The sequence below is a fragment of the Scardinius erythrophthalmus genome (genome assembly GCF_964197995.2).
Source record: "Scardinius erythrophthalmus genome assembly, chromosome: 21".
NCBI classification, from domain to species: Eukaryota; Metazoa; Chordata; class Actinopteri; order Cypriniformes; family Leuciscidae; genus Scardinius; species Scardinius erythrophthalmus.
Genome location: NC_138241.1, coordinates 18,039,530 through 18,059,100, shown reverse-complemented (window position 1 = coordinate 18,059,100; position 19,571 = coordinate 18,039,530). Strand labels below are relative to the sequence as shown.

At 36.8% G+C, this 19,571-nt stretch overlaps 1 protein-coding gene across 1 annotated transcript in view; it reads left to right on the top strand.

Moving 5' to 3' along the window:
* Positions 1-19,571, top strand: part of macrod2 (mono-ADP ribosylhydrolase 2) — a 598,881-nt gene that overhangs the window by 120,862 nt on the left and 458,448 nt on the right. The window lies entirely within an intron of this gene.

The following is a 19,571-nucleotide window of genomic DNA, read 5'->3' as shown; positions in this document are numbered from 1 at the left end:
GATGAGCTTTCTGTGAGTCTAAGAATTAAGTAATGGAGTTTATATGTTAGAGATGCTGAGAAAAGGCAAAGCAATTGATCAGCCCTGGTATGCATTATTTAAATAGGAGCAAAGAGCTTTCTTTATTTTAGTAGTGTGTGTGTGTGTGTGTGTGTGTGTGTGTGTGTGTGTCTGATAGAGAGTGTGCTGTTAGTGCCATCTAAGTTTCACAGCACATTATGATTTTTTTTAAGCTCTGAAGTCAGGCGTTATGTTCAGCCTCATTATGCTTATTAAGTATTAAAGTGGCTCCAAATGGTGAATTTGCTCCCTCATAAACCAGTTGCACACACTGTGTGTGTGTGTGTGTGTGTGTGTGTGTGTGTGTGTCATCATCCCCGAAGGGCTTTTGAAGACTTTGTATACGGTCGGGTCTGTTCCTGACCTGAGCAGACCACTTTGGATGAGTGGTTATTGTGTTATGCCTGAACTCTTTGCAAGCAGACACGGTCCTTCTACCCTTATTGTTAAGGGTAAAGTTCACCCAAAAATGTAGCCATTATTTGCTAACCCTCATGTCGTAGTAAACTTTTTATTAGGCAATTTTTGGCCAGTCTTTTTTCATATAATGGAATTGAATGAGGATTGGGGTTGTCAAGCTACAAAATAGCAAAAATAAAAACTAACATAAATATAAGGTGGTGCATACTCCACACCATGGTGCATTTCTGTCATTCAGTTGCCATTATAATGAAAAGAATGGCCAGTAAATTCTTTAAAAATAATTCTGTTCCACAGAAGAATGACATACAGGTTTGGAATGACATTATAGTGAGTGATAATGAAATTAATGTTTAGATGAACTATCCCCTTCATGGATGGCTTTTTTTTCATTTGAAAACTGATTATATACTTCTACTCTTCTGACCTTTTTTATTGCTCAAATTATTATAACTTTTTAATCAACTGCATGGAATTCTTCTAGCATGCATTACTTGCTTGTGTGATGATTTTTTACATATTTGTTTTTCTAATAAAGGAACTGATATGCCTCACAGAGTTTGGGTCTGTCTGTGATTAAATGCTGGTTGACCTGCTTTCACTATTGTGTGACATGACTGTTGACTAGACTGCTAAGATTTTGTCCCTTTCCCTAGAACTTTCCTGATTGTGTATGTGCATATACTTATGTAATTACTAAAAATAAATATAAATAAAGAATACAAATATTTTTAATAATCTAACATATCAATATGTATTGATATGTTATATTATTCAAATTATCTTTTACATTTATTTTTAATGATTACATATATTCAATTATTAATGAAGCGTAATTATTAACATAGTATATATCAATACATTGTTATATTGCACTGCCAAACCATGTCTTGTTGTATAGCTTTACTTGTAAGTATCCATTGGAAGATTAAGCATCTGAATAATGTCCTATCCACCCTGTGCTTTTACAGCAGGTCTAGGTGTCGTGATTTAGGGTCTGAGGTGAAGAAGCAGGGCACAGTCGTAGGTGACAAGAGGTCAGTGCAGGGCATCATGGGCAGAGGCCCGTCTGTCCCCCTGCCTCGGGATGGATCACGACTCCGGCCTCTGCAACGACCCTTCCGGCGCTTTTCTCTCCTAAATCTGACTAGGCTTTGTCTGTCATCGGCCCTTGATTGACTCTTAGACGTACAAAGGGCCCCAGTGGAGGGCCCCAAGAGGGTCCGATTACCGCTATTTCAATACAGTTGGGGGAGTCTATGGTTGGGGTCATCTGTTGTTTGGAAGGATGAGTGTTCCTCATCTTTCCAAAAGATGCCATTTATTTTATCTCCTCCATCTCAATGTGTTTTGACAACAGACATGACTTTGATGGAGCTCAAGCCCTTCTCCTCCTGCTACCCTCCTCTCGTTCGTGGTAGTTAGGGGATGGAGACGAGCATAGCTAAGTTTATTAAAGGACTTGATGCGGTGAAGTGCTAACGAGCATTTTTTTTTTTTTTGCTTGAAGAATGTCTGACCTCTGCTTTCAGGGATGTTCACGGTACATTATTTTTGTGACAAGCAAATAAGTCGCATTAAATCTGGCTTTTATTCACTGACGCGTGTTTCTTTTATGGCTCTCTTCACTTGAATGGAATTTATAGCAAGCGTGTGTGTCAAAATCAAAGCCATACCTAAAGTCGCTCTTTTCAAAGACTTGTTGAAGGGTTTGTCATTCTGATCTTTACACCTCAAGTGTATATTTCATCCCCCTGGCTCATTCTCAAACAAACAATCCTGAGCTCAGCGCTGTGCTGTCCAGCTCCAGGAGATTTGTGGCGTATTTTTCTAGTGTCTCCTGCAACTCCACTTACAGACATACTCCTGTTTACTTAGATTGAGGACATACCATAGACTTCATTTGTTTTTAATAAGCTAATTATCATTACTACAGACAAACCCGACCATATAACTAAGTTGTTCAAGATTAATTGAAAGGCATAATTTTTAACATTTAATAGGCTTTAAGATAAATAAATAACTTTAAATTTAAGTGAACTTATAACAATCTTCATGTAAACCCATTATAATAACTGTCACATTTAACTGTGCCTTTAAAATAGCAGGTCTCAACACTAAGGATTTTCCCCCCACAAAAAAGTTATTGTTTTTCACACTTGTAACCTTATATTTTAATAAATAAGGTTATGACACCAGCATTTTACTTACTTTTACCAGTGAAAGTTCACAATTCTCGATTGCAATTTTTATACCACAACAAAAACTATTAGCCTAATTAACATAAAGTTCAAACATTTTTAAAGATAAGTAAACAGTCATTAATAAAATAGGAATTAGAAGAATAAGAAGAAAAATAAACATTACAGGGGATAGCTCAAATAAATACAATAGATATATCAATACATGAAATCCAAATGGTTACATTTGCAAGACATAAAAATTGATGTACAAGATGTTCAACCAATGTAAATGTCAATGCAGAACTGACCTGTAATGTATTTTTGGACCACATGGAAATCTTTCTTTTAGATTTAGATAACGTTTGGGGTTATTTTTTCATTTATTTATTATTATTGTTATTATTATTATTTATTTTTCGCATGCAAATACATAGTTGCAGGGCTTTCTACTGTAAATTTTGAGGCAACTTGGAAAAGCTTGTGCCAAATATCTGCTTTGCGTTTTATTTTCGCTATATCCTTCAGGTTCATTTCCATAATCATTCACCACGGGCAATTAGCAGTGATCTCTGTGCTGCTGACTTCTCATCCTCCCTGCGACTTTAGGAGAGACCTCCGCAATATGGCAGAATGTGAATTGCAGGATGGGGTCTTCATCTACAAAGTGTTCATGCTCATGGCAGCATGATAGAGTGGAGATGAATTATTTCCTGCCCTTTTCTGTTCTGTATGACCAGTCCAACAACCCCATTCTGAGATGGGACGTCGCTTTACATGACAAGTCATACTGTCTCCTCCTAACATCTTACGCTTTCTTTCTTTTTTTTTTTTTTTCAAATGCAGATCCCAGATGTTTAGCATTAACTTCCTTGGTCTCTAGAGACTAGGAATCTCCTAAACAGCAAAAACAATCTCACCAGGCTGACTTCCTGCTGTTCAAACTCGAACCAAAGGTCTGAGTCAGCGGTCAGCACTCTTGTGTATTTGTGAGGAATGAGCAAATCCTCACAAATAGCCCACTGGGTTGTCTTCTCCGCTTTCCCCCTTGTGTCTGTCGCTTGTTTTTTCAAGGACCTTCTTGTGTTGGCCGCAGGGATGGGGGTGGGTTTGGGTTGACTTGTCAACTGTGTGGAAACTTCTGGACCCCCCAGTGGTAAATGAGCTTCAAAACAATGGTCTCTGATCAGATTAGATAGCCCACCCCTTTAACCACTCCCCAGCCCAAACTACTCCGTTAGGCCTATCAGTATTGCAAGAGATAAAAGATGCCATCAGCACACAATGAATCCACAGTCACGCGACTCCAGCACTCTAATGTAGCTCACTCAAGCACCTCGCTCTCTTCCTTTCCAACAGTTTACTGTTCCAGCCCTAAATCTGTAATTAGCCAAATAGCAGTCTTCTCACTCCTTTTCAAATATAGAAGCCTCCCGTCTTCACAGTAGGAATTTAACTGTGCAAATAGGTCTCTTGAGGACTTTCTCTTTTGTTTGAAACATTCGTTTTCAAAAAGTTTCCAATAGGCCAGTAGCAGACAACTATTTTTGGTAATCGAATAATCTGTTCATTATTTCTTCAATTAACAATTACATGTTTCTCATTGAGGCCAATACTTTATATTATATTATATTATATTATATTGTATGTTATATTGTAATGTATGTTCTATATATATATATATATATATATATATATATATATATATATATATATATATATATATATATATATATATATATATATATATATGTGTGTATATGTATATGTGTTATATATTAATAACTTCATATTTAATATTAAGTTATTAATATAACATTTTATACCGTAATAATTTCACAGTTAGCCTCCAAATGAATATAGAAACAACTTAAAGACATTAGGTTTTAAATACTTGTTTAATGGCATTTTTTGAAGGCCAGAATCACTGATACTAATACTGTTTCAATGTTTTTTCGAAACATTAAATATAGCCATTCTACATAACAGTGTAGTTGAAAGCTATGTTTTTTTAACATTTACTAGGCTTCAAAAAATATAAAAACTTTTTATTTAGGTGAAATTTAAACAAGCCTCACATAAACATATAATAAATGTCATATTTACCTGTGGCCTTCTTGTCTAACAGGTTGGAAATATACTGAAATTGTATAAAGTTATCACAGTCTGCACTGCCTAAAGTTATAAATAATATTATAGATTAATCCTTATTAAAGCTACAGTTTGGTCTTTGATTAACTTTACAACAGACAGAATTAGTGGCTGCTGTCACTTTAAGATCTGCCACTGCTGCGCATGATGCGGATCTCACGCGTCTCATTTTCTCACAACACTTTACGTTCATTTTTTTTTTCACTTTAACTAATTTAAGACTGCTCATATGAGGATACTCTACAAAATGGACATTTTGCCATAATTGTGTGTGTTACTGCTCGTTCAAGCGCCAAAGAGAACTCTATTCTGGCGCGCGTCTTTCTGTACGTTTTTCTATGCGTTGTGTGTGTGTGTGTGTGTGTGTGTGTGTGTGTGTGTGTGTGTGTGTGTTTAATGTGTTAAACAATGTTCTGTTCATTCATCAACTGAAAACAGAATAGACTAATCTATTCTTGGGAGTTGAGAATCAATATTGGGGTCGTAAAAATGAGAATGATTAAAATCGAGAAATATATATTTTTTACCCAGCCCTATATATATATATATATATATATATATATATATATATATATATATATATATATATATATATATATATATATATATATATATATATATATATATATATATATATATATATATATATATATATATATATATATATATATACTGTATAAAATTTATATAATTTATACATTTTAAATTAAAAAAACATATATAATTTTATATATGTATGTATGTATGTATATATATGTGAATGTGTATATATATATATATTTATACACAGACACACACACACACACACACACACACACACACACACACACACACACACACACAATCTTTATTCTTTGTTAATTGTTACCAAAGGCTCTTCCTTTGTCAGTGGTTTTTGTTAGTTTCGCCCCTCAGAGAGGAAGCAATGCTTAATGACATTAAAGGTTCGCTGACACAAACAGTACAACAAACTGTAGATAAGCTTGATAAATCAGCATTCTTATTCATATAGACCTGTCAACTCCCGCTGGTTTGGCTACATTTCAGGAAGTTTCATTTGGCAGAGTGCACAAACAGAGTTACACAATGATTAAAGCTGTTGGTATGAAGTTTATTATTTAGTATAATAGGTGCTAAACAACAGTTCATGCCTTTGTTCATTTGCTGCCTTCATGAATTTTTATAGAGCAAGAAGAATGCAAATAGGCTTCGCTTGAATCAATTTTTAATCAGTGTTGCTCTTCATTTCTGCTAAATCCTCTAAATGTAATTTTTCTCTATCAACCCATTTTTTTTAAATCGTGAGATATGATAGAAACCGTAATTTACAGCTGCTCATAAAAACTTTCTGCTATTACGAGTAACATATACCGGTACGAATAACGTTGCAGCATTTTAAAGAATCGCATCTGCTGTGAATCAGTGTGCCGGAGAAAGACAAGAATGAGCCTATTGTGTTTTCATGTTCTCCAAACGAAGCTCGAACAATGCTATGTGAGCTATGTGCTTTTACAACATCTCACCTCACATTGACTTGTGTTGCAACTACGGGAGAGTTACATGTTTGCGTTCAGTTCCAGCCCCCTTTTTAAATAATTTAGCAGTGTTTGTAATGGAGGAAAGTCATTATTTGTAATAAACATTGAACGACTGAATACTAAGTGGCTTCAGTAGAACCTTAGAAATTTAACTCTTGAGCTGCAAACACAGTGAATTCAGGTCATCAGGCCACTGTACTGTTTATATAAAGTTGTTCATTTGCACAATTTTCTTTGACAATTCACTGAACAAGGCCACATTATGTTAGCAGAAATCACAAACTCTCTTTTAACGAATCATTGAAGGAAAACCCTGACTACTTTGCCCATCACTTGTTGTTGTAATACTTGTGAATAGGAAGTAGGACATTACAGACTAGTGTCTCTCTCTTCTAACTCAAGTGTGTAAGACCTTGGCTTTGAACCTTCCCACAATGAAACTTAAGTCCTTCTGTCAGATCTAGAGGTGTTTTTCTTAACACCCCAGATGCATTTGTGTGCCCCAGCGTTCTCGAGCGCTTTTGTGAGTGATGTATCAGATGTACCTCATGTCTTTGTGAAGAACGGCTCAAGAGCGGACAGGAATTGAATGATGACAGGTAAATGAGGGGAATGGTTTGTGTACACTTCTTACTTGAGATCCCCCCCCCCCCCTCCATTAGCGACCGTTGTTCCCAAAGTGAACTGGCAATTTGTCGCTGCCGTTTGGGACGATGAAAGCTGAGGATTAAAGAAACTGGAGAAGGTTCCTCTCCGTTGCTCTTTGTCCTTAAGTGAGGAGCGAATATTTTTTTGTGTGTGTGTCATTTACCATTGCTTTGAGACCATATGTGATTGTCTTACCTATGCGTTTGTTGAATTTTGGCTGCAGAGATTTTTTTTTTGAAAGAAATTAAAAGTGACAGTAAAGACATTTATAATGTTACAGAAGATTTCCATTTCAAATAATTTTTTTTTTTTTACTTTCTATTCATTAAAGAATACTGAAATAAAATCTATCACAAAAAATGTTGTGGTTTCCACAAAAATATTAAGCAGCACAACTGTAACAGCAATACTGATAAGAAATGTTTCTTGAGCACCAAATCGGTATATTAGAATGATTTCAGTTTTTACTGTATTTTTGATCAAATAAATCCTGAAATGATTTAATAATTAGTTTTTTATTACAAGCAGAAACCCTAGAGCCTGAAATCATATCTTGTCACCCGTGTCCGTCATGTTCTGCATATTCTAATCTGAAATGCTCTCAGATTCGCCCATGTAAAAGAGCTTTATTTTTTTATTCAGTGTTTTTTAAACTTGAATAAGATACCTTTTTTTTTTCCTTCAACGTGCACTGTAAAGCAGAAACTCCCACTAGCTTTGCCTCCAAATTGAAGGTCAGTCTAATAATGCGAGGATGACATTTCAGCCCCTCTCCTACAGTATGTGAATTACTATCCTGCTGAGATCAGCTGTGATGAAGGAAGTGAAATCACTCGTCTTTGTGCGAGGATGTCGGTCTGCGTGTGTGTGAGTGAGTGACAATGTGTGGCGCCCACCAGTCTTAGCAGGAACAATGTCTGGTTCTGTCAGTATGTTGTTTTTACATATTCCTCACGCTGTTTTACATGTCTTAGCCTCGTCTAAAAAGGACCCATTTGCATCAGACCCACAGTGCTGAGCTCGTGCTGCAGAAACCTGGTCAGTGAGAGATGGATGAGCAGGCATGCAGAGCCCCTTTGAGGTGAAGAGGAAAGACGGATGGTGGTGGTGCTGGTGTTGATGGGAGGAGAGGAGGATGGAGGCGCCTCTGCAGTGTTGATGTATTCTCCTCTAGGGCTCTGATCGTTTCCTTTCTGCTGCTGACTCAGTGCTGTCTGGGCCCCCACCATCCCCTGTGGCCACAACCTAGTCTCTGTGTGTGTGATTATACACTCTTAAAAATAAAGGTTCTTTATTGGTCTCAATGGTTCCATGAAGAACCTTTAACATCCATGCTACCTTTACATTCCACAAAAAGGTTCTTTATTGTAGAAAACGTTTCTTCAGATTATTAAAATGTTCTTCATACTAAGAAAATAATGGTTCTTTTAAGAATTGTGAAAGGTTCTTTGGAGAACCAAAAATGGTTCTTCGGTGGCATCACTGTGAAAAGCCCTTTTGGAAGCCCAAAAACTGTGTATAGTCAAATAAAGTCTTAACAGAGACTTAACCAAATGAAACAGCAGAAGTAGGTGGTGATGTGTTAAATAGTACAGTTTCATAAGGGTGCCTGCATAAAAATAATGGCTGTGGTGTACAGAGAAGTGTATTTTTGTATTATTTGCACCGTAACCGGAAACGGAAACGCTAAATCAACCGCTGAACTTTTTAGCTTTAGTAACAGCAAGCAATGGTATTTCCATCCCCTTTTATTGGTGCAACTCGTGCTGTTGTATTATTATATTATATTATATTATATTATATTATATTATATTATATTATATTATATTATATTATATTATATTATATTATATTATATTATATTATATTATATTATATTATATTATATTATATTATATTACTGAAATATTATATTACTGAAATATTATATTACTGAAATATTATATTACTGAAATATTATATTACTGAAATATTTTTTAGAATTTATAATTATATTTATATTGTTATTTTCTTTACATTCAAATTTGTATGAATTTCTTTATTTTTGCTTTAATGGAGGCAAGAAAGAGCCATACGCTTCACACGTCAGTCTGTCTTGGGACATTACAACCTCTAGATGCCTTCACAGTGCTTAAGATGGCAAATTTTTAGCTTGGCACATACAGTGGGCCATTTACAAACTAATTTCTGGCAGCTGGCTTTGTGTGTGTGTGGGTGAGTAAAGGTGTGTGTTTGTATCGTGGCCGGCAAAAGCTCCACACAGCTTTTCTCAGCTGTGTAAAGGTCATCTCTCCATGCAAAAATGTCAGCTTTCTCTTTTTGGAAGCTTTTAGCAACTAAATTGTATTGCACGGTATAACCTCACAGTGCTGAAAACAATCGCGTGTTAATGCTTTTCTCACATCCTGGCACCTTATATGACTCACTGCTGAGCTAAATTAGACTTTTCTCATTTTTAAACAAGTCCACAGACTCGTATGTTAATCAGACTTGAGAAACTTACAAAAAATCTCAACATTTAGTGGTTCATCCTAAGGCAAACATCACTATTATTATTGCTCATTTAGGGTGAAGGATTTTAACTTCATCCCATACCATTTGAGCTACCGATGTGAATGCTACATGAAGTCATATCTAGGGACCAGAACTGAGCACAACCAGTAAAATTCCAGATGTAAAAGTCCCATTATTTTTTCCCACAGAGAAACAATTTTTTAATGATTCTGTATAAACCTGTGAATGTCAGAGCTAATGTTATGTTTCTGTTGAAGCCATCAGTTAGGGTAACTTTAAGTTAAAACATTTGCATGTGAAGAACGAAGCCCCCTATGAATAAGAAATATCCAATCAGAGATTGGTAAACAAATCGGGATAAAATCCCTACACTCTTTAGAATTCCTATACTGTTTTTTTTTTTTTATGTTTTATGCTCACAAAAGCTTAATTTATTAGAAATAACTCTTTTCTCTTTTAATGTTTTAAAATGTTGTTAATTCCTGTGATGGCAAAGCTCAGTAATCATTACTCCAGTTTTCAGTGTCACATGATCCTTCAGAAATGCTAAAAAAAATATTACTATTAATGTTGAGATAAAAGCATTGCTGCATAATATATTTTTGGGAACTGATCTTTTTTCCCCTTGATTCTTTGATTTATAGAAAGTTCAAAATAATAGTTTATTTGAAATAGAAATGTTAACATATAATTATATTTGTTTTAGCAATTTAATGTATCTTTGCTAAATAGAAGCATAAATTAAAAAAAAAAAAAATCTGACCTGAACTTTTAAACTGTAGTACATATAAATATTTGGTATAAAAAAAAAAAAAAAAAAAAAAAAAAAAATATATATATATATATATATATATATATATATATATATATATATATATATATATATATATATATATATATATATATATATATATATATATATATATATATATATATAATTTTTTTAATACTTTACAATCACCATAAATCAGTAGTTTTATGTTGAACTTTTTATTTTATTTGATGTCTTTCATTATTCCTTATTCCTTCATTCCCTGTCTTTTTGTTTTTAGAATACTTTTCTTTCTTCAATTCAAACTTTGTATAGTTGTGATTCATCACTTCTAAAAATGGGCTGTCACTGTAAGTAGCTCACAAACATCTCATGTCGTTCCAAACTTGTATGACTTTCTTTTGTGGAACATTAAAGAAAATATTTTTGAAAAATTTAAGTTACCTCAGCATTTTGGTTCCCATTGGACAAAATTACAATGAAAGTGAATGGGTGCAGAAACTTTGGTACCAACATTCTTCAAAATACCTTCTATCTTGTTCCACATTCAGGTTTAGAATGAAATGAAGGTGAATAAATGATGACAGAAATTACATTTTTTGGGTGGACTACCCCTTTAAATTCACACTCTCCTCTATAATTATTTATTTCAACCTCATTTTCTTAAAGTATTTGAGTTATTCAAGTCCATGGAAGTCTACTTTTAGTGCTGTGAACTGCAGTGGAACACGATTCAGAGTTTTATACTCCCGAGTCTCTGTTCTTGACTCGTATAAAGAAGTGCACAGGAACAGAAAGAGTGGAAGGGATTCCACTTAACCTCTGCAGGATTAGTCCTCATGCCTGCTTTAGCAAGGCTAAGAGGGAATTGTCTCAACACACCCAGTCGATATATGGGCTACTCTCAGCCTACTGAGATCAACATAAGCCCAACTTTAGACATCAAGCTGGTCTCAACTTGCCAAAAAGGGCTGATAGGCCTCTAACCGATAGATGCGCCAATAAACCTGCTGTTACCTTTCAAGTCAGGATTTAAGAAATAGCTTCAGATTGAGTGTGCGTGTGTGTGTTTGTACGTCTGCCATTCCCCACCATAGCATTTGACCCCTGAAGGCATGCGGGTCGAACTACGGAGACGACTGTAGTCGAGTTGTGTTGACTCAAGACGGTCGTTGACATTCCCCCACCGCGTTTGGCTTGGCTTCCGTCAGTTCTTCTTTTTAAACTTATGCCAGCAACTGCTAAAACACACACTCGTGCGGGACGCCAACAGGTGAGGCACCATTAAGCCAGTCGGAAGAGACTTTGTGTGTGTGTGTGTGTGTGTGTGCACTTACTCTCTAAGCCCCTTGGCTCATAATGCTGTCATTCACATTTAGAGTGCATGCATGCTGTACTCAATGTTTAGTCTTGATCTCCCTCCCCGTGCGCAGGCTTTCCACACTGTTGTGGATGGATGTGGCTTGTTGTTTGTAGTTAATGTTTATTTCAGGTGTTGTGGCACTGATGTGACAGCAGAATGGGGTTTATGGATTTGCAGCGCCCGAGGAAGGGGCAACCAGAACAGCTGCGCTTGTGTATTCATTCATATCCATCTCATCATCGCCCTCCCAATCACAATCCTCCGAACCATTAATCAGACCCCAGTCAAGCTGCCACGAGTGCAGTGTCTCTCCCTCTCACTTTTTCTCTCTTTTAACAATGTGGATGTCTGCCCAGAGACGCCATGTTGTGAAATTTCACACCTGTAGTGTCACTCTCGAGAAAAGAGGGTGGTGGAGGAGTGGTATACGAGAAAACAAAAGTGACGTGTCATTGTAGGAGAGAATTTAATCATCTAAAACACTGCCGAAGCTTGGAAGACTGATTTGTTTTTGTTTTTTTGTACAAGACCAGGTGCAGTACACCTGCAAAAGTTGTGTGTGTGTGTGCTTTCCACCTCTCTTAATTGGAGTGCGCTATCTTCACTAATGAATATTCTCTCCTCACCTCAATGTGGGTGGGAGAGGAGAGGCTCGTCTGGGAATTAGCACAATCCCGGCGTGCCCCCCTGAGAGTTGGAGCCGCTTTCAGTCCTTCAAGCGCTCACTCGATCCTTCTTGACCACATTATCGCAAAAGAGCCTGCTAGCAATTTCCCAGAGCCGTGTGAAATTGTGTCGGAGTTGCGTGTGAAAGCGCGAACGTTTGTTTCTGTGGAGTTTAAAATGCGCTTTCTGCGAACTGTCATAATAAATTGCTGCAGTACAGTGTGTAAGGAAGCTTTTGTGATTGTGATAAGGCCAGGGGGAATTCTGGGAGAGAAATTCCTCACTTTCCCCTCACATGGTGACAAACCACATGAAAGCCTCATGAAAAATTCTCTCTCTTTCTTTTGACTTCTTGTCTTTAGGTTACGGCATGGGGATTTTGCGTGTAGCGGGACGTTTCGGAGGTTGAGATGTTAGCGCCCGCATGAAGTATCGCATCAACACTGCAGTAATGGGGCTTAAAGTAAAGTGTACAAATGTTCAGGGTGGTCCACCTAATCCTTACCTACTCACTGACTTTTACCTGACCCTGAAATGCCCTGTCAGAACATGTCAGTTCTGCGTGTGTGTGTGTGTGTGTGTGTGTAACAACGTATACACTTATGTGTAGGAGTAAACCCATTATCATTATGTGTGTGTATTTGTGTATGTGCGTATCATGTGTGTATTGTTCACCTTTCAGAACAGCTTTTTCAATTCCTGAATTTTAAATGAATTTAAAGTGAAGTACAAATTATTTCTATCTCAAATAAATGCTGTTCTTGTGAACTTTGTCTATTAAAGAATCCTGAAAAAAGTCATAATTTTTACAGAAATATTAGCTGTTTTCAACATTGATAATAAGAAATATTTCTTGAGCACCGAATTAGAATTTTAGAATGATTATTAGAGAATCATGTGACACTGAAGACTGTAATAATTTTTGTAATATATACCTAATTTGTAACTCCAATAATGGAAAATTCAGCTTTTTCATTACAGGAATAAAGTACATTTTAAAATAAAATAGAAAACAGCTATTTAAATTTTCACAATTTGTATTACTGTAATTTTTACGAATAAGATTTTGTTGTGGACGGATCTACAATAAAGTTAACTTTTATTGCTGTATGAATGTGTGGAGCTGTTTAGTTGTTTGTCTGTGTGTGTGTTTGATTAAACATATTAGAGTCCATTTAAAAAAAAAATTACCTGTTCACTTATAAAAGATATAAAGTGCCACTGTGAGATGTAAAGTTACAACAGTGAGAAATACTCACAATTATAAGATGTCACATTGTGAGAAAAGTTTGAAATGACAAAATTGTCTAAATCATAATTGAGAGATAAAATCAAAAAGTTATTTACTTACTTTACTAACTATATTTAATTATTATTATTATGATTATTATTTGCTTCCATAATTTGGACATTACAGTCTTAGCATCATTGTACCTAAACTGTGTTGGAGTCGCTCTTACTCATGACACTTCCTGTCTGCGAGTAGAGCCTTTAGCCTCTGTGTTTAGTAAACAGCCATGTCCTTTTATTCACCCAGGGTTTCCCTGGAGAACTTTAGAGTGAACCCAGAGTAGAGACATAGTTTGTGTTGATGTGTCCTGTGTGTGTCACAGTCATATGAGAGATCAAAGCATCATGGTTTACAGAGCTATAATGGTGCCAAACACATTTTCATGTGAGCCTAGCTCCCTAAATAGTGTGCTTAGTGTTTTACGAACAAAAGTTCAGACTGCTCACTAAAAATTCTGATTTGCGAAGATCTTTTGAAAGTTTGGCTCTCTGTGAATATTGTGCTACAATGCCAACACATCTAGCATGGTATCACATGGTACATGGACTTTGGATAACATCACTACGTCTTTTGACTTTGGGTTTGGGAGTCCATCTGCTTGTTGTGTAAGACTGTAGCCAGGCACAGCAGTTAGCCACGGCCTCATGGTGCTCTTTCTTGGTCTCCTGCTGTAAAGGCCTCTGACAACAAAACAAAACCAAACAAACAAAAAGGACATAGATGGTGGTCCAGTAATCCCAGTGGCTTTTTTGGAGGGATTTTTGGAGCAGTTCCCTCCTCACTTTCCTTTTGTTATGTCCTAAATCATAAATCACCTTTTGAACGAATGCATTAACCCAGAGGAAGATTCATGTGAGATTCGGGTTGATTCTCAGATGAGTTTCTATGATTTCCGAGCTGCCAAGTTCTGAGGAAGATGATTAGAAGTTTGTGAATATTAGGGATTATTATTATTATATTATATTATAGCCTATAATTTGCATAATGCCTCTGCTTTTGTCATCATAAAGTATTTCTTGTATATCAAATTGGCTACTAAATCATGTGGTGGTTGTGTTTTTTGCTCATGGCCTCAGATGCTGTTTATGTGAACCACCAGTTGGGACTTTTATTTTTACGCTCTTAAACTGCGGTTGTACACCATGTTCCTCATTAGGTTTTTGGGGTGTTATGCGGTGCTTAACAAGCTATTTGTTTATGTAGCTTCAGCAGGTGTGTCTCTGGGTTCACAAGCCGCAATGGCAAGATTGGTTTGTGTGACTGTAATTACTAATTTAGGGAAAGTGCGGTGAAAACAAACAGCGACGGAGGAAGAAAACGCTGCTTGATTGAAGGTTAGAGAGGGAGGACGGCTCTCTCCAGCTGCCTTCAGCTCCAGTTCTGCACAGGTAATTCCTTTCAAAGCCATCGAATCAGCTCAGACGATTGAATTTCAATGCGCCTGGAAACAACGGTCCCTCTCTGCGCACTCAGCTGATTGTTGAGCTGCCGCTCTCTTAAAATGACATCTGCCCCGAGGTTGATGTCCTGCCTGTTTTTTTCTTATGGCATATTTTAGATTTAAGAGGGTGCTCTCTCAATGCAGAGCAGTAATCATGTTTTTAATGTTCAGTCACAACTTCACCTTCTCAGCTTAAACCAATTCCTCGACTTGACTGACGGACATCATCACTCATATCAGCCGACTTTCCACGGTTCTCCTGAAATGTGTTTAGATTTTGCATTAGTGGAGCTGTTGACACGAACCCTTTGAGTTTGCCAGCAATTGTGTGCCTCTCCTGCATCCATTTGTGAGGTCCTTTTATCATTTTAAGACCAACATCTTCACTGCATGACATGTGCTTACGTGTTCACAGAGTGTCCTGGATTATACGTGGAAGATGACTGATTTTATCACCCCTTCTGCATCCTTTATTAGAATGCAAAGTGTCTGCCAAATTTTACACCTCTCTGAGGCTAGCAGCTCCCTCATGTTTATGCATCAGCGGTCAGAAGCGATAAAGCTTTTCAGCGGTACTGGCTCCAACACTTCAGACGCTGAATTTGTACCATGTCTTTAAACATGACCTACAATCCATGGTCAGTCTAACATATGAAAACCGTCGCTGAAGAGTATGAAGCTAAGCTTTAGTGTGTTTCGTTTGTCGTGCATTTTGTTGTTGTTATCCTCTAACGTAAAGTGTCTATCTAATCTATTTCAATGCATTTTGATTCTTCCTTGCAGTCAAATTCAAACTGCAATTTTTTGCATCCTTTTTAGTGCTTCAATTGAAATTCAATTCCATTTAAGGATTGGAATTTCAATTCTGAATGGTTAACAAACTGATAATCATCTTCTTTCTGTTAGTCATTGATTAACACTCAAGGAAGAAAGCAGAAAAGGCTTTGTTCTATATCCGCTGTATTCTCTTTAGGAAACATCTGTGTTTCTATAAATCTTTATAGTGGAATTTGATACCGTAGTGTGCATCCGCATACACTCCACTGCTGTGTGAAACAACGCTAGCTCATTAGCACACACTCACCTATTGTGCCGCTTCCTCTGAGAATCAGAAGCGTGCAGGAGGATATTACTGACGAGGTGTCGGTTGTAATCTCACTTTCAAGCCCTTTTACATTCCCATCACACTTACCTCCCCCATACACTTTCTAACTTCTGTAATACCTTAGCCAAGTCTTTTAAAGATGTCTAAATGCTTATTCAACAAGTTGTGTGGTTACTGTATTACATTGTTTATTGCTATTTGTTTATTTTGAAAAGGGTAGTTCACCCAAAAATGAAAATTCTGTCATTTTCTCACCCTAATGTCGTTCCATGACTTGCATTCTTCAGCAAAATACAATGAGATATTTTGAAGAAATGTTTTGTCTCTTCAAAATCAGTGGAATCCAATACAACACTGAACTCCTTTGACTTTCATTTTGTGGACAAAAAACTGAGACACTTTTCAAAATATTTTTCTTTCTTTCTTTTTTCTTTTTTTTCTTGCCTGAAAGTCATACAGGTTTGGAACAATACACGTTGTTAATTGCCCTTACATACAGATAAAACTATAGTGCTGTAGACAGAACAACAGAAATGCCATCTGGAGAAATCTGTATTTGGCTTATGGTATATTTGATCATATTTTAATAGAATGACATGAGAGTGATTAAATGATGACACAATTTTCACTTTAAGTGAACTTTTCCTTTAGCCCTACTAAAGCACCAGACCTAATCGGCCTTAATTACAATGTCACTTTACAGATCGGACTATCACGACTTGTTGAGATGAGCAGGAAAGCTGAATTTTAGCTGGTCCGTGATAGCAACTGTTGAGGATGTAACACCCACTTATTAAATGAGGACATAATCAAAAGCTCAATGCTGAACTGTAATTGGATCTCCACTATGAGTGGCAGGCTCATTTATTAGGCCTTAGTGTTTACATGCAGAGCTGCATTTACAGCGCTAGCGTTCAGTTCCCTCAGCTATGACGAGTCAAATAGGGTGATGATGAGAACATTTCTAATTGGCATCCAGGGTGGTATTTGATCTTCCGCAGTCAGCAGATCAGAGGCCATTGAAGGGAATTTCATGGCATACGCGAGTTAAGTAAATGGCTTCCGTTTTGAAGGTGCACTTTTAAGAACACCCCCAGAAAATGCAGAGGTCACCCGTTTGCTGCTGCCTCTCACTGTACACTTTAATTTGTTCCACATTTAATGCACGATCCCTTTTGGCACCTTCTGTTCTTAGCATTCAGTCTGATCCACATTTATGCCAGGAATCTATAAGATCCAACCACTGTTCCCACAACTTCTCCAAGGCATTTTTCGCAAAGATCCTTTGTCTGATGCTTATCTGCCAATTACTTAATGGCGTGTTCTAGAGCTGTGATCTTGCGTTAGTGACCAGTTGTCATAATATGGAAGGAAAGAGGAGGATTTTGTGGAATTAAAAGCTTATTGTCTCGAATGACAAAGAACAGGATTAGAGGGCAACACTGGTGACTGTTTGAGCTCTTTTACTCAGTGCCAGTAAGTTCAGCTCTCCTGATCCAGGGTCTAATCCCTGTTCTCCAGGGCTAGCGGGCTCGCTGGGAAGTAGCAAGGCTCCTGCCGTTTCTCCACAGAGGAAAAATGCTATGTGTCATCTTTAGCTCTTTTCATCCCTCCTCCCTCCGCCATGAAGTTAGTCAGGCCTGGACTGCTCTTTTCCAGGGCAACCACCATTTCCACATGCATTAGTCTCCGCAGCCACTGGGCCACATCCTAATACCTCCATTTTAGGAAAAGCTCTAATCCTCATCTGAAAAGAAGCAGAGGTTGGATTTGCAGATGGGGATGCACACCCTAGTGTGCCTGGAAGCGCATGCGGAGTGGTAAGAGCTTCCTAAACTGTTATAGTTATGCATAAGATGTGCAGCTCGTCTGAAATAGTTTTTTTTTTAAAATGGTGTTGTGAGGAAGTATTACTACACAAGTCACACTTAAATCACACATCAGATTTACTTGACCAAACTCTTAACCATCCGACTTTGGGTTCCACCGAGGCTGCTTCGATTTGCAAACTAATAAACTTGCAGAGTCTCTAAACAAGGTTTTTAGTCAAACTGCATTCAAATAAATTCATTTGCTTGTCCAGTACAGTGCAACATGGATCACTGCTTTCTATGTCTGCACATGTAATTCTCAATGTCCAAGAGGTTCTCTTTGTGTTCTCTAGAAAATAATTGCCGGTTTCATGTCTTAAACCCTCAGGCAAAAAGTGTGAATGACATTCTGATGGCCACTGCATGGCGCATTGTCCCTGTGGAGTTAGATGGAGAAGATTAGGTGCGTTGTGGCATTTGGGGGCCAGAAGGATCAGTTCCAAAGATTACACATTGCTAGCGAGTTAGTTATGGGTTATTTCATCTGCTAATTCTGCCTCATTACCTTGTAGGAATAAAAGCATCTGAAATCTCCACACAATTCAGTGGAGATAAGTTGTCTTGAGATCATACAAAAAGTAAATTCTGAAACATTGTTTCACCACTTAATGGTTGATAAAGCTTCTTGTACAGTCTAAAATTGTGATGTGTTTTCATACATTGAATGAGTGAATGAATTTAGGCTGTCAGCATTACAATCTGTTTTTTATTTTTAAATTTGTAAAAGATTGAAAATTTTACTTTAAGTGAATAGTAAAGAAAATGTAAAGATAGAATGCACTATTAAATATATAACATCAATGTATATATTTAATAAAAAAATTGATCTAGTATCATTGCATGCATGCTATTTTTCATTTATTTTATTTAAAAACTATATGATAATATAAAAAAATATAAATAAATGTAGAAATATATATTGTGTATAGCCTTTGTGTGTTTAATGTAGCTCTACAGTAGATGGGATATATGACTAGCATGTAGCATCACAGCACCTTTATTCATTCTCTGTAGCAAAAGTATAATTGCCAACAGAAATTAGATTTCAGAGAGATGCAATGCCTCTGGGCTATTAGGACAACAGCCAAGCAAAATGTCCTCCTTGATCATTTAGAGTCAGTTTAAACAACTCACTCTTCCTGTGGAAGGCCATTTTGCTTATTCTAAGAGCCTGTAAGTTGCCCTCATTGCTTTACAATAGGCTTGCCTCATTATCTAATGCTTATGCTAAGCTAAATGGAATTGTAAATCTTCATACCACCACCCTGGAGTAATGGACTACACCTCAGTCTACAATTGAGTTAGTGCATTTAATTCTACAAATGGGCATTTGAAAATATTGCATATTTAAAAGTCAAGTCTATATTTGATTTCATTCATGTTGACGCACAGTACACCACAAGCAAGGAGTTATAAAATGTCATGGGCCTTCATAAAAGGTAAATATGAACCCTGATATTGACTAAACGTTCATAACAATGATCGTTACGGTCATGCTTACATCGGGTGTTAGCCTAGCGCCACTTTAGCTCAATACCAAGCTTTTTTATT